Source organism: Mustela erminea, chromosome 5 (assembly GCF_009829155.1).
Source record: "Mustela erminea isolate mMusErm1 chromosome 5, mMusErm1.Pri, whole genome shotgun sequence".
Taxonomy (NCBI): domain Eukaryota; kingdom Metazoa; phylum Chordata; class Mammalia; order Carnivora; family Mustelidae; genus Mustela; species Mustela erminea.
Window position 1 is genome coordinate 119,521,098 of NC_045618.1, and position 16,587 is coordinate 119,537,684.

The window sequence follows — 16,587 nt, forward strand, 5'->3', positions numbered from 1 at the left end:
GGGATATTCAGAACATCCCATTACCAGGTGTGGTCTGGTCACCATAGGGTACCTCCTGGGATTGGGTTGATGGTAGAGAACCTGCTGACTCACCCTGCTGCTCTGTGGATGACATCAACATCCTGGCATTGGCGGCCACGTGAGAGCCACCCCTTGTCAAGTTTGTATCTGTTTTGGGATATTCAGTCAACAGTGGCTTTTCTTTCCTGCTGTCTTGGCCTTTGCTGGTCAGCCTGAGCTTTCTACTTGCAAAAGCATGGCCTTTTCATTCTGAATGATACCTTTGGACTCATCCAGTCTACCGGATTGCAAATTGGAAAACCCGAGACATCCCTCCTCAAACCAGTGTTGCCTCTAGGCCATGCAATGTCCCATAGATACAAAGGAAGGAAAGGCTAGCCCTGAGGGACTTTTCTGGCATGCTGCATGTTTCAAATTCCTTTAACAGGCAAGCCTGGGAAGTTATTTCTGTCAAAGACATAGGGCACAAAGTTTTAAGCAGATAAAATATAGAATATTCATTTTTTTTTTAGCTGGAAAGAACTTTGGAGAAGAGCTCTTCCTGCCCCTCACTGGCAATAAAAAAGATACTGAAGTCCAGAGTGGTTCCAAGGTTCATCCAAGGGGTTGGGATTTTAAGGTAGACTTATGGTGGGTTGCATTGGGCTCCAGGGTATTGATGAAGTTTCAGCCCCGAATGTTAATCAAAGAGAAGGAGGAGGAAAGAGGGTGAGAGAAGGGAATCCTGCCAGTGGGGACATGGACTCAAGGCTCCCGGGAGAGAAGGTGTAAATGGCAGCTGCAGGTCACAGGAGACGTTTACAGATCTGCGTCTCAGTGGGCAGATGCTAAAGGCATCATTACTCATAATGCTTTCAGCCTGGCCTGTTCCTCCACAAAGCTGTGATACCAGGAGCTCAGTAAGATAATGCTTCCCACAGAGTGCATTTCATTAAGTCCTGGTCTACAAACCTTTCTGTGGAGGTTGGGAGACTGTGAGGTTGCCATGAAATGGGCTAGAGCTGGGTCTTTCCAGGAGTTCTCAGATGTGGGAGTGGTCACTCCTCTCCTGCCAGCCCCTGGCTCAGTAATTCACCAGTGGGAGAGTGTCAGGAGCTGCAGAAGGGCTCTAATGCTCAGCTTGAGTCCAGAGCAGTTGCCTCTACAGGGCAGAAAATGGAGCAGACCCAGTCTGTGGATCTGCCGCCAGGCAGCAAGTAGATCCTGCTGTCAAGGTGGCACTATCAGTGGGCTGAAAAACAAGGGACATGGCCAGTGTGCCTCTACTGGCAAGGGCACCTCTATTTTAGTTAGGTGCTCTGTCCTCTTGTTGGACTGCCCACCCCTAACCCCTTCCCCCAGAATGCGTCACCCTTAACGCAAGAAATCTGACTTTGAGGCCAACTGGATTTCTTCAGAGGGCTGGCTTTCTGGCTCTCCCCATGATCCCATCTCCCCAAAAGGCCTCCTGATGGCAGATTCCCTTATAGTTGCTGAAGAAGGCAGAAGTCCATGGACAAAGCTATCAGATCCCCATGGTGAATTGGCTGAACCTCGTATGCATATGGGGTTGTAGATCTGGCAAAGCCACAGCTCCAAAAGAGAATGCAAAAGGTCCTATAAGTTGGCCTTCTGCCCCCACAAACATGGTAATTCCAAATGTCACCTTGGCATTTTCTTCTCAAATAAATTCTGTCTTGTTCATATCACAAGGAAACTGGAAACATGGACTTGAGAACTTCTGTGTTTATTTCTCAGTCCCTCTGATTGACTTGCTGTGTGACATGTTGAACTATTACATTTCTTTCATGGATAAATGTGAACATGAGCTTTGAGATTTTTATCCGTTGAGTACTGGAGGCATGTGGTTTATTCTGAGTCAAAACTATTTGGACTTCTGTATTTTGTGTGTGTGTGTTTGTGTATGTTTATAAAAAAGGGTACAAGGCAAAGAGTAGCTTAATATTAATGGATGGTGAAGAGCCATATGGATTTTTTAGAAAATCACAGATGATTCAAAAGGTTAAGAGCTATCCTGATAACATTGCCATCAGGTGTGGGCAAGATTTGGATAGAAGTGCTATGTCAGAATGTTGAGAAAACAGAAGTCATGGCATAGGAGGAGTACACTGAATTTGGAGAGGGGCTTTGCCTCTCAGAACACATGAAAGATTTTTATGCTTCAGTTCTTTGTAATCTTCTTGTGAAACACAGGAGAAATGCAGAAAAAAACCCCATTTTTAAGATGGAGAAACAAAGGCACAGAAGGTGGGGTTGATACAGTAATTCTGAGATGGAGGTGGGATTTGAATCCAGAGTTTCTTTTTCTTTTCTTCTTCTTCTTCTTCTTTTTTTTTTTTTTTTAAGGTTTTATTTATTTATTAGGGAGGGAGAGAGAGTGCACACATGCACACACACAAGTGGTGGAGGGGCAGAAGGAGAAGGACAAGCAGACTTCCCACTGAGTGCGGAACCTGACTCAGGGCTTGGTCCGAGGACCCTGAGATCATGACCTGAGCTGAAGGCAGACACTTAACTGACTGAGCCACCCGGGCGCCCCGAATCCGGAGTTTCTTATGTGTCCTGGGATACAGCACAGAGGGCTGCACGGAGGGAGAGTGCACCGAGATGCTCACTTCTGCTAATTCCAAGTGCATGCTGGCCACATGAGGTCGGAGCTTGGGGCTTCCTGGATCAGGATCTATACAGCTGTTTTTATTTTCACAAATGACCTCCTTGACTTACGGGGTGGGAAGGGAGTAATGAATTAAAATACTCTGATAGACATACTCATTTGCAATGTATCTTGTTGATTTATTTACATTAGGAAGAACAAACTGTTTTTCTAATAATGCATGAGTGTATGAAAAGAAGACATTTAGGAAACTGCTATGACGTTTACTTTTAACTGCAGATATTTATAGACAGGTCAAGGAAAACAGACTTGGTGCCAGAGACGCAGATGTGGTGTGGGTCATTTATGCTGTGTTCTGGGGGAAGGGAGATGTTTCCCAGTTTGGGGGATAGAAATGGTAGGGTTGATAGTTCTCTAGTATTCGGTACCACGCTGTATTTTTCAACAGAGAAGAGGTCAGAGGGATACTGATCGAAGTTCGGGAACGTACTTCATACTGTGTGGGGTTGCTAGATATCAAATGAGCTTATGTCCAGCCCTTAATTCCTCATTAAAAAACCTACTGAGGGATTCTGCAATTTCCCCCTCAACTCACATACTCACCCCATGGAGAACACTCATGCTTTTCCATCTCCTAGATCACTTGGTGGAGGACATAAATTAGGATTACTTTTCTGGAGAGCCATTTGGCAGTAGGGATCCAAGACTTTTTACAATGTGAGTACTCTGACCGAGTGATCACACGTTTAGGAATTTACCTTAGGGACAGAGAGCTACCTTTACCACACAGGAACGAGGCTGTGCATCTGACATTTTCACGGTAGCAGAACCCTGGGGATGACCTGAGTTTCCAGCAGAATGAGGGTGGGTACGTCACTGGTTATTCTATATAAGGCCATGCCGGCATCCATGCACTGCACGTTGTTTATTAAGCTCCTACTGTGTGCCAGGGAACAGAAGGGGCGATGTCAAGGCTGATGTGGTTTCTGCCCACCTGCAGCTCAAAATTTTGTTGCAGAAACAGAGTTTATACACTGTAAAGTGGAAAAAGGAAAACAGCAACAACAATAACAACAACAGGGCACGAAGTGTATTTACAGTGTGTTCTCACTTTCATCGTATGACTAGAAAAACCTGGAAGGCAGCCTGAATTAACAGAGGTATAGAAGCTTTGGACAATGGGCTTATATCCATATATTTTTTTCCCTTTTAATTCCTCTCTAGTTTCCACGTTTTCCACAGTGACCATTATTATTTTTATAATTTTTTTTTTTTTAATGTGACTTTGAGGATGGACAAGAAGTGAGCAGACCTGGGTTGTAGATCCAACTCTTCCTTCAATTCATGGTGAGCCCTTGAGCAAGTCAGAGACGCTTGTGAACAGCCTGGGGGGAGAAGCCTTGGAAGCCTCCCCACCAGGGTTCCCAGATCCCAAGTACCTTGTCTCTTCTGAGGACAAGAGGACATGGGGGGGTATTGTGCTGTGGGGCTGGGAGCCTTCCTGGGAGGCTGGACTGCAGCCTGGCTGCTGAGGCCCATTCCCCAGGCAGTTTCCATCTCTGGGGCTCTGGTCCTCTAGGCATCTGGTGATGTACTCCACAGGGGGGAAAGAGTTTGTGTATTGGGCATATGGTAATTAAATTAAGGAAGTGCCTCTCACCTAGCAAATAAAAATTGACTTGGGTTATCCAAGCCAAATGTCACAGCACCCCAAGAAAACAGATGATAGCAGTTCCATTGATTGAGCCCTATCTGGTGCCAGGTACGGGGTGCAAAGCATTTTGCAGACATTTTCCTAGCCGAGGCTCCTGGCACTCACTGAAGTGGGTTACTCATCTCCCCCATCTTATAGGTGGGGACCTTCAACAGAAAGCAGCTAACCTGAGCAGGTCATTCAGGTAGAAAAGCCTGGGACTCCAGCCCCTACTCTACCTTCTCTGAAGCAGCGTCTCTAACTTGTCTGTTCCGCCTCCTCCCTCCAAGAAGCTGACTCTCCTGTCACCATCCACACAGGTGTCTGAAGCCAGGGCCATGTGGGAGGGCAAGTGACAGAAGGCTGGCAGCCTGAGGAAGGCAGAGGCCTAGAACGGGCACAATCTTATTTCTGATGAAACCGGACGCAGAGCTGCCTATTCTTAGCCGCCTTTTCTGGGGGGCTGTGAATGAGGAAATTGGGTTTACACACACACACACACACACACACACACAGGGAGCAAATATAACCTCCCTCGTGATAACTATAATGAACTTTCTTCCTGCTTGTGATTTGAAATCAAAGGCCGACTATTATTCCTCATATACCTACATCTCACAAAAGAGTGAAACCCTTGTATCGAGACCTGACCTTTGTTGTCTGACTGTTCTTCCTGAACTCTTTTCCTTGCCTGTTCCAGTTTTGCTTATTTCGTAGGTATTTAAAAATATTTTTGAGACATACAGGAGATTATCAGGGACACACTGATGGGAAACTAGTTAAAATGAGGATAAAGAATTGTTTCTCTTCCCCATTGAAACAATGTTTCCATCAGTATGATAGATACTATTTCCTGTGTTTCAATTTCAGTTCCTCTGTAGTTCAGAGTCTTCTGATTCATTTTATATACCATGGCCAGATTAATGTTTCTAAAATACCACTTTCATGTTACTGTCTCCTATGTTACCTAGAACGCTCAGTTGCTCCCCGTCATCTAGCGTAAAATACAAACTTGTGGGTTTTGAACTTACCTTCCTTCTTAATGTGTCTTCAACTTTACCTTTCCAGCCATCTTCCCAGTTGTTCCCGTGGGTGATCTTCTTGCTCAGATGAATCTGTCTCTTGCATAGTTCTCTGAATATGCCCTTGACCTTTCTCACTTTGAGAATGCGCTTTATTGCTCAGTGCGGGAAAGAACCAAGAAGAAAGTTCTCCCTTCCCTTTTCCTTTTTCTGAAGTCCTACACTTTCTTTAGGGCACTATTCACATTTTCCTTTTTTAAAAAAATGAGTAAACCTTCCTTGACTCTCTCCCAGCCCGGGACTGACCTGGACTACCCTATCACTTACTATCTGCCGTTTGAGCCACATGCCCTAATGGGGTTAGACCAGCTCCGTGCATTGCATATCATGGGGTTCCAGAAGCACCCAACTGAACTGCTAACCACAGAATACTGCTATACCAGACAGGACCTCTTTGTTTTCTTCAGAAAACAAACAGTAATTCTTCTTGTCGTGTGTTCAAAATGCATATGTTGGGGGTATTACCTAATTATTTGTCATGCACTTGCCACCCATGACTAATCCTATTATATGAATGAAATGGAAGCCAGAGGTGAAAATACTTGTATGACCTCACAAAGCTGAGCCTGTTGGTAGAACGAGTACTTGAACCCACATTTCCTTCTGCTAACTTATTAGGGCCACTGTTCCATTTAAACCATGAGTCATAGGCCATCAGGAACTTCTGTAAATATTCTGGTGGCTTTTGTCATCCTCTCTTTTTTTCTCTAAAGGGCCGGATAGTAAATATTTTAGACTCTGCAAGCTATGTGGTTTCTGTTGCAACTGCTCAGCTCTGGTCCTGGGATGGGAAAGCAGCCACAAGAACTGCGTAATCTAAGGGGTGTGGCTGTGTGCCAATAATATTTTATTTACAAAAACAGGCAGTGGCCTGGATTTGGCCTGCAGGTGCTAGTTTGCTGACCCCCTACTATAGAAGGTTCCCCTCTCTCTCTTCCTCATATCAAGCTGGAAAGTCAAGTTTAGGCATTAGAACTTTTCGGTTTGAATTCTGAGCAGGCCCCGCCATTGTGTAGAGGCTAACATGTGACTTAACGGCCATGGCTGGGAAGGCTGGCTGCTTAGGATAATTTGGGAAGTTGTGGATGTTCAAGCAATAGACTATGTGCCTAATGAGCAGTAGACAGCTTGTCATTCCTTGAACACGGGTGTTGGTCTGAAGGAGAATGTACTGGGGACACTCTCAGCATTTGGGGTACATAACCCCCTTAACTAACCAGCCAAGGGGGATCTCCCCATCCAAGTATTCCCTTATGCCCAAAGTTTACACCTGTAATCCACAGGCTGTCCCATTTCTCACATCTGAATGTGGACCCCAAGAAACGTCATAGTTATGACAAAGGTGTTACAGTGAGCTCCCCAGGCCTGTTATCATCCAGTTTTTAATTGGTGGCAGGGTGGAGCGCTTCATGTGCTCGGCGGAAAGAGCGTTGTAGGGAATTGTTCCTAGTAATGACTGATACCTTTCTCCTGAACGGAACAGGTAGGTTTTTTTGGGGAAAAGCCTATAAAATAACTGTGTGTTCAGCTTACCCCCGTGACTTCATCCTAAGAACACGCACCTACTCCCAAGGCAGCCCCCCCCCCCCCCCGACAAACAGTACTTATTTGGTTCTGCTGTTCTGTGGGGGAGGACTCTTTGCCCTTTTTTTCAACAGAGACAGCATGAGATCCAGAACCAAGAAAACACACACACACACACACACACACACACAAGTTTTCACCAGAGATAGCATGAGATCCCAAACCGAGAACACACACACACACACACACACACACACACACACACGTTTTTCCACAGTCTTCAAGGCATTATGGAAAATAGCAGAAAATCCTAATTAATTCCAGGAAAGAATTTCAATAGTTTCTTTAAAGAATTTTTTTCTGAAGTATAGTTAGCACACCCTGTTACACGAGTTTCAAGTGCCTGGTGTAGCGAGTCCACACTTTGCCTTCCTACCCCCAAGTATAGTAGAATTTCAGTGGCCACTTGATCCTTAAACTACAAAGAAAGAAAAGGAGGAAATGTTTAAATCTTTATGCTTGGGAGAAAACACCCCGGTTTTAGGCAGTTAATGTAAATTGTGAGGAAATCTTTCTTTAAGTTGGCTCTCACCTCTCCCTCTATTATAATTCTCTTTATTTTCTGCATAATAATAGTAAACCTTGCAGGGATTTAGCCGGCGCCCTGCGTGTCTCTGGGGTGCTTTACATATGCCAATTATTTGATCCTCGGTCAGCCCTGGGAGGTCGGCAGTGTTATATCCCCATTTCACAGGTGAGGACAGGAAGGCACTCAAAGGTGAGATGACTCGCCCACATCCTGCCTGGTACTCCGCCTGCCTCTGTCTTTTATTTAGTTAGTTGGTTTGTTTTTATTTTAATTCCAGTTAGTTAACATACAAATACGGAATACTTCATCCTTGATCAGGGGCCATGCTAATCTTTTCTGTATTCTCTGTATTGTTCCAATGTCAGTGTCTGTGCTGTCAAATCTTTGAAGTGGACGTTGCCACAGCCAGAAGTACTTGTATTGGATCTGTCCCTTCCCAGAGCGGACTGATGCTGTCCTTACTCGGCAAAGATTTCTCACACTTGCTCTCTGTTGGGTAGGACTCTGCCCGTGTGGCTTGTACAGAAGATAGTCGTGTCCCAGGAGGGCCTGGTGGCTGCCAGGAGTATGTGGCCAAATGAAGGAGAGCCCTTGTGTGATGTCACTTTCGTGAACTGTCTTCAGCCCTGGGGAGCACACCTGTTTCCCCAGAGTGTACGGGTTAGCTGAGCTCGCAGGACAGGTGGAGCAAATCAGAAGGTTCTTGGATTATTTTTTTAAAAATATTTTATTTATGGGTTCCTGGGTGGCTCAGATGGTTAAGCGTCTGCCTTCACTCAGGTCATGGTCCCGGGGTCCTGGGATCGAGTCGTGCGCTGGGCTCCCTGCTCATGGGGGAGCCTGCTTCTCCCTCTGCCTCTCTCTCTTGTGAATAAATAAATAAAATCTTTAGAAAAATAAAATAAAACATTTTATTGATTTATTTGAGAGCGAGTGAGAGAGCTAGCACAAGCAGAGGGAAGGCTGAGGGAGAGGGAGAAGCAGACTCCCCACTGAGCTAGGAGCTGGTTGCCAGGCTTGATCCCAGGACCCTGGGATCATGACCTGAGCCGAAGGCATCACTTAGATCAACTGAGCCACCCAGGCACTCCAGGCTTGTGTATTAATCAACAGTGAGAGATACTACTGAAGGGGTTTGGTGAGCTTGGGAATCAGAAGGGAAGATGGGGTGATTTGATTATTGAGTGCCGTTGGGATTGTCAGCTGGCCACATCGGGGGACCTACCCCCACCAAGTAACTAGCCCCTATTGTTACTGAGACTCCAGGGTTCATGCTGCCAGGGTGCAGAGTGGGTCTTGGAAGAGGCCTCACCTTTGAGGAATGCGCAGGCTCCTCCAGTGGTCTGCCCTTCTGCCCACTTCCACCACTCCCTCCTCCCTTTCAGCAGGACGCTTTAGTTCTTTCCATTCATTAGCACAGTTCACTCTGAGGCTGGGAAGTGGGTTTCTCTCTCTGGGATTTTGTGTATGTCTACCCCAATCTTGCAGAAGGATGGCCCTTTCTGTTCTAGCTGTTGGGGAGAGTAGGGCAGAGTGGAGACCCTGAGAATTAAGCACCGATGATGATAATGACCAGTAACACTATTTTAAAGGTGAAGTCCAAGGTCTTGTGTTCCACTGGTCCCCTGGGCTCCTCATTGCCCTAAGAAGGTAAAGTACACACCGCCTTATAGTTTCACCTTTTTTTAAAAGTAACCTCTACACCCAACGCGGGGCTCAGATGCCTGACCCCAGGATCAAGAGTTGTACACTCTACCGACTGAACAAGCCGGGGGCCCCCCAGGGTCATCATTTTGAACAGAGATTGAGTGGGAAAGAAACATAGTGGGTCCTTCCTGTCCTGAGTCCAGGGAAGACTGACACAAGGGGTTCAGGTAGGTGGGGCGCAGGCCTCAGAGGAGGGATCAGGTTCTTTAGACAGAAAACTTGAGTCAGTGAGGCATTTGTCCCCCAGGAAGCATTATGCTAATGACGAGATCCTTCTAAATTGATGGGGACCGGAGATTGGATGCTGGGATGGGGCCCTGAGGACTAACGTCCTAGGGTTGGGGAGGAAGGGGAGCTGAGGCTGCAGATGTGCCTTCGCACTCAGGTCTGGGCTTTCTTTTCTTTTTCTTTTTTTTTTTTTTTAAAGATTTTATTTATTTATTTGACAGAGAGAGATCACAAGTAGGCATAGAGGCAGGCAGAGAGAGAGAGAGGAGGAAGCAGGCTCCCCGCTGAGCAGAGAGCCTGATGCGGGACTCGATCCCAGGACCCTGAGATCATGACCCGAGCCGAAGGCAGCGGCTCAACCCACTGAGCCACCCAGGCGCCCCTGGGCTTCCTTTTCTGTAGTCAGACGGCTCCCTCTCCTCCCCTGGGGTCCCTCCCTCCAGCCCGTAGCTTTCAGCTCTCACTGAGGTATAGACATGGACCCCGTGTCACCATACCTTCTTGCTACAGCCTAATCAGCATCCCCTGAACCATAAATGCCATCAAAGGGGACGACTGGTCACTGACCAAGAGGTTGTGTCCCCAAGGTGACCCATTGTAGAGTCCCACTGTGGTCCACTGACAAAGATTAAACCCTCTGCTCTGCCAGGAACTGAAATAGGGCTCCATCTGCTCCACAGACCTGAGGTAGCCCCTCCTTCCCCAGCCCTGCCGGGAAGCTGTGCAGCAGCCAGAGGCCAGGAAAGCGCTCCTGGGTCACAGAAGGGTAGCCCTTTCCTTTCTTTCTTAGTGGCGGTGGGCAGGCCAAGAAGCAGGACTGGCAAGGTGGTCTGGCACCTGGCTAGAGGCCCTATGGATCAGACAGCTGGGTTCAGTTTGCCGCTTCTCAGCTGGGTAACCTTCGGTAGGTCATTCTAACCTGCTTGAGGCCCAGATCCCTCATCTGTAAAATGGGATAACAGCACCTGCCTCACAGAGCCCCTAGCCAACTGTGAGTCTGCAGAAAGCAGTGACCTGACTCATAGCAGGCTCACGGAGAGTGGATGCAGGCCCGTCTGGCCACAGGCCTATTCGATTTGGTAGCCATCGCCAAGAAAAAATGTAAAATAATGTAAAATTGCAAACATAAAACCAGGTTTACGAATGAGCATTTATTTCACATGATGAAAGAAAATAATATATATGTATTTCAAAGTAGACATCCGAAACATCACAAAATCCAGAAAATAACACAAATATTATTATCAATTAGCTATTTCACATATGTCTGCATTACTTCCTTTTCCTACATTTTTTTGGGCTGTGTGCTCTTTGACCACTTCTTCCTATGACAGCGATTTTAGAATGCCATTTTCCCTCAAGAGAACAGCAAGATAATTCATTCATTCCTCTAGCATGGTTGGTTGGGGCTTGTTTTCCATTCTTGATGGCTTAGGAGAAAAAGTTTGTTTGCTCTACAAGCAGTTATTGGTAATGTCATGTAAATCTTTCGGATTATTGTCAGATGTCGGGGAACCTTTCTCAGGTTTTTTTCATATATGAGCCATAGGGCTTCAGGACATTTAAGTGTTTCTGTGTGATGACTAAGCTTAAATACTGAAGGTGCTCGTTCCACACGTGGCTGGGGTCCTTCCCAGGCCCACGGAAGGGGCCACGTGAGCGAGGGGTGCGGATGCTTTAAGCCCCAGGATCTGCTGGCAAATTATCCTTCTTTATAAATGTTAACTGGATCCTGTCTGTATTACGTCTATTGATACTCATCTTTTTTAATTTTATAGTTTTAGGAGTACTAAAGAATGTGTTCTCATTGACAATAAATTTAATCTTACAAGAGTTCCGTGTGCCTGATGGTCACTCCTTCCGTATCATTAACACATGTTAATTGTCTACTCTGATCAGTCTACCTCACGTTGATCGCCGGGGAGCATTCAGTGACATAAAGCAGATAAGACACAGTACGGTGTCTTCATCTAGTAACTACTCAATAGACTTAGCTGTCGAGACCTGCATCATCCCTCCATTGGCACCTGATTTGGAGCTGGGCGCTTGGAAATACAAAACTGGGGCATTGTCCCTCCGGGAGGTAGGGATGAGCCCAGCTTTAGGACCAACTCTGAGACTGAAGTGGGAGTTAGGTTTTGTTCTCAAGTTATAAATAGAATAGTCCTCAGGGTGCCTGTGTCACTCAGTTGGTTAATTGACTCGTAATTTCGGCTCAGGTCATGATCTTGGGGTCCTGGGATCAAGCCCCATGTCAGGCTCTGCACTGGACATGGAGCCTGCTTGAGATTCTTTCTCTCTCCATCTTTGCCCTCCTACCTTCCTGGGCTTGCTCTCGCTCAAAAATACATACATACATACATACATACATACTATATTTAAAAAATAGAGTGGTCCTCTCTCATTAACCATGAATTCTCTACAGTTAATCTCCATTCATGGATTCTTCAGTCATCAGTAATACTCTATTAATGTAGCCACAGTTACACATGAAGCCATATGTTTAAAGAGCACAATGACGGTCTTTAGTTTCCTGTATTTCCTCCAAATCTTTTGATTCTTACCAAGTTCAGCCCCTGAATTTGTCAAAATATGGTTTTCTATTCTGCTATGTTAAAGACTCTCCTGTGGCAGAAATATCTGTGTACGGGGAGTCAAGAAATTGGCATTGCCACTGACTCTGCACGGTTATCTGTTGGGAAGCTTTTGGTTGCAAATGACAGAAGAGCCATTTCAAGTATCTACATGACAGAGGACATGTAGTAGCCTGTGCAGTGGGTCCTAGCTGGACCTGCCCGCTCTTTCTTTAATGCTCATCCTTCGCTATAGAAGCCGACCCACGGGGTCAGTCCCATTCACACCACAGGACTGGAATTTTGGGGTGCTGTTGAACAGTGGCAAGGAAGCTACCCATGTGCCCTAAATCCCTTTGCTTCTTCGGGCTTCATTTGCCTCATTTAATTAGGGGCTCATCCGACACCATTAGTAAAGTCCTTCCCAAGAGTAACCTTTAAGATTTTATTTTCTGTTTACATTAATTGGTTTTGGTAATGAATAAACAAATCTTTTCTGGCCAGTGCTGTCAGGCCCAGAATGTAATTAGTAAATAAATAGCTCTGTGTAGATTAAATGATAAGTCAGGGCAGTCAGCCTTAAGTGACTTTCTTCCTACTCATGAGTTGTAGATTTTGATCTAGAAAAATGAGCCATGGAGGATGTGAGGGAGGAGCCCTGGAACGTGGCTCATGAAACCTGCTCTGATGTAGGAAGCCCCTGACTTAGGAAGCACATCTGCATAGCAAATGCAAGTTGGTGGTTCATTCGCAGGAGATCCAGGAAGGTCTGCGCAGGGCTTAGCATAAGCATTGGAGGCTTTGCTGTGATGCTGGCATCACAAGGAAGCTGAGAGGTTGAATTCAGATCTAGAGGGAGCTGCTGTTGGCCGAAGCCAGAGGGACTTGGAATCAGATCCTTGTGGATAGCTGAAACCGCAGACCTCAACTTTCTCCTTCATCCACTTCTTCCAGAGTCTTTGACTATAGCCTTGAGACGGGTGTCTGGTTGTGGCACCAGATGAGCTTTCAAGGAAGCATATGGAGGTGGTTCATGACGGAATGAACCCCTCTGCCTTGGTACCCAAACGTGAAGATGCTGCAGGTGCTAGAGACGGGAGTGAGCTGCTGGAGCCTGTTTCCTCCACTTCGCCAGTGCCCGGGACTGTGCGGAGACTCCAAGCACCTGTAGGGCACAGGGGTGCCTCTGTAGGGAGTCTGTAGGGGGTCTCATCCTTCTGTCCAGGATCTGGGGGAAAAGGTTAATCTGATTGGTAGTACAGTCAGTAGATTTTCATGGCGACTTGCTGATTTTGGAATGTATTTATAGAGTTGGCAAAGGATGGTCTGTGCCTCGATCTACTTCTCTGTACTTCAGCTTTTGGAAGATAGTTCTGGTGTGGTGGTCAGTCGTGTTTCTAAACTGGCAGGCAATAACTAGCTAGCTCAGTGTGCAAAGGGCAAAAGACACAGTTCGAAAATGGTTTCTGGTGAAATGGAGGCGTTAGCTGGAAGTGAAACTACCAGAGCTCCATCCCAGGGGTTGTAGCAATTGGAGAAAGGTTCATTTGTTGGCCTGGGGGAGGGTAGATTGTTCTTTGAGTTGTGTAACGGGCCCCTCAGTAGCAGCTTGTTCCTTCTCAGGGTCCACCCAAATGGAAGGTGGGGAGAGACTTGGAGTTTCAGTCCTGGCCCCTGGAGCCGTCACTGCTGTGGGTTATTTGTTGTTGTTGTTTTCATAATCGTCATGCTTTCTGATTCAGATAGGAGCACAGCGCTGGTGTACCACCCTTGCCCTGGATATTTTGGAATTCGTAGATATGCTTGTCTGTTCCATGAATGGTGTCCATGTTCTCTGCAAGCGTCAGGAGCTGCACCTGGGCATAGAGAGAAGGGGGCATCATGGTTAGTGGCCCATTATGCAAAATGCTATGCAAAACCCAGATCAAACAATCCCCCAAAAATCTCTGACGGAGAAGCCCAGGAGGTAGATTGCAAACAGCAAGGTACATTTCTGTGATCTTGGAAATTAGGCACGGAGAGGATGAAGAGGTTAGAGAACGCAGCGGTGCAGGGAGTGTGCTCTGCGGGCCCCAACCGCGCAGGGACTCGCCTTTCCAGCTCACCTCAGCAAGCACCGCTGGCAGATGCCTTAATTTCTTTCAGCCCAGTGTCCTCGTCTGTAAGAGGATGACCGCGCCTCCGTCCCTCCTAACGGTGAGTGGAAGGAAGAAATAAATAATGCTGGCAAAGCTCCAAGCGAGTAGGAAGCACGGGGGAGCTTTGGGCACTATGTATGTTTTATCACTCTTAGGGTTGCTGTAATTGGGTAGTTGGTGTTCATTGTTTTGCCTGTCGCGGGGCAGGTGCCTTGAACATCTGCAGGCAGAATTAACATTACCTTTGGTCCTCCCTCAGGGGGAAGATAGAGACTAGGGCCGTCCCTCTGTGTGTGTGTGTGTGTGTGTGTGTGTGTGTGTAGCAGCTGGGAACCAGCCATGTTTCCCACCCATGAAGGAGAGGCAAGCTCCGTCTGGCAGACACGTTACCAACATGTGGCTAGATTTCCAAGCAATACTTTGTCCACACCTTTGTACCAGAGAGCTGACAGGAATTGAGTTCGTGGAGGGATGTAGAACAGCCGAGCCTCCCCTAGGATGCCATTTTAGGTTTTTCCATGTCTTTGGTTGGAATTGGGGTTTTGCACGTTGTTTGATTAAGACAACAACAACAACAAAACAACCCCAGAGCAACACTGCACCAAGGACCAAGAGAATGGCTTCTGAGTAGATACAGAAACGTGGATTAAAAAATCATGCCAAACACATGAAGACCAACCAGATTGCGTCGGTAGGAGGCAAAGTACTTTGCTATAAATATTGCAGGACTCTTCTTTCTCTACTTAAAAGAAAAATTGCTTTGCATTTCAGACGACAGAAATGGCTGGACAAGCCTTTAGTTCATGTGCAAGAAACTGTGAAAACAGTGTGAAAGATTTTCCTAAAATGGAGACGGAGCTTGGCCCAGTCTGGGGTTGAAGTTAAAGCCCTTGTCTCGATTTGCCTTCTGTGCATTATTTCTCATACGTTATGCAAGATTCCCCAAGCCCCGGACCATTCATTTTTTTTTTTTTTTCCCCTGTAATCTCGAGGTGTGCACAGGGTACAACTCAGCCTCAGACCTCTGTGCTTTCACTTTTGGTTAGTCAGAACCTCCATCTGGAGGGATTTGAATATGAGCGTTTTCTGTGGCTTTTCTGTGGCTCCTTTTCAAAGTATTCAAAGCAGTTTAAAAATACAGAATGTTCAGCGATCTGACCAAGAGCTAATGTAAGTACTTATTTGGGGACTATTTTTAAAAGATCTACTAGGGCAGGTCGGAAACTCTTCACTCTGCCTCTGTCTTGGAAATAGCCACTGAGATGAAAAAAAGGTTTGAAAAACAGGAGACTCCTTCTCTGCAGTCATAATGCTTTCCGGAGTGACAGGAGTAGCAAAGAGTGCGGTCTAGAAAAACAGAAGAGCTGCAATTCTATCTTTAATATTAAACAGGAAACTGAGCAGAGGGGAGCCCTCAGCAACATGGTGGGTTTTTGGCAAATCTGTCGCCGGGTTTGTCCATCATGACAAAGCTCCATGAGAACTTTGATTTTTTTAATTTTTAAATTTTTTATTATTTTTATTTATTTATTATATATTATATATATATATATATTTTTTTTTGAGAACTTTGATTTTGTTAAGATGGCGAGTGTTCATGAAATTCTTCACCAAAACGTGACCCCTGGAAGCAGGTTCTGTGTTGTAGGGTTTTGAAGCAACCAACCCTTTTCCACCAGAGCCAAAGGAAATTTGGAAGCAAATTGAAAAACCTCTCAAAGAGTAGAAAATGCTCTGCACTTGTGTTTCGCCTTTGTGCGGGGCTGTCACTCACCCAAATGTGCATATGAATATTCTTTCCGAAGACCTGGGCTTCATTTTAAGGTCAGCCTTCAATTTCTAGAGAATATAATTTGCTGCTATTTTTAGAGCATCATGATTGCTCATAATAACTAATGGAAAAAAAAAAAGACTCAACAGAGAAATAAATGTGTACCAGCTGTGTCTGCTTAAACTTGATTAAAGGCAGTAAAAAAAAGTAAACAGAAGAATGAATGTGACAATAGACAAGGGAGAGACGAGTAGCCCTCTCACTGGGAAAAGTTTTGCAGACCTAACTCCTTCGACTTCGGAGGCTGGCGATGTTTAAAGTTTACTTTACTGTTTGTCTTGAGTGGGATCAGTGTTGTAGTGAATAATTTATAGCCAGCATGAATGAGCTCATTAGTCACCTTTTCAGACTTTAAATGAGTTTTGTGGTTGTCATTACTCGAGCCTTCTGTTCAGCCGCCGAGCAGAATGACAGTTTGGCAGTTGGCTGCCTTGTCGTCGGGCAGCCTGCTCCCCTTCAGGTCTGCGTTGCTTTTGTATTTCATTGAAACCTTTCCTTTCTGTTCCCGGGCTGGTCCGGGGACTCTCACATTTCAGATGCCTTTTGCACCCCCCAGCTTAAATGAGAAGTTTTTCATGGATTTAAGA

The 16,587-nt window shown here is 45.9% G+C and overlaps 1 protein-coding gene across 4 annotated transcripts in view; it reads left to right on the top strand.

Moving 5' to 3' along the window:
- Positions 1-16,587, top strand: part of FOXN3 (forkhead box N3) — a 394,050-nt gene that overhangs the window by 143,695 nt on the left and 233,768 nt on the right. The window contains exon 1 of one of the 4 annotated variants that reach the window (XM_032344713.1): positions 14,025-14,227. The exons of 2 other annotated variants lie outside the window; for them this stretch is intronic. The gene's annotated coding sequence lies outside the window, so the exon portion shown is untranslated. Of the gene's footprint in view, positions 1-14,024; positions 14,228-15,219; positions 15,340-16,587 lie in introns of those variants that run through there. One more of the 4 variants, XM_032344712.1, reaches the window with a different exon arrangement.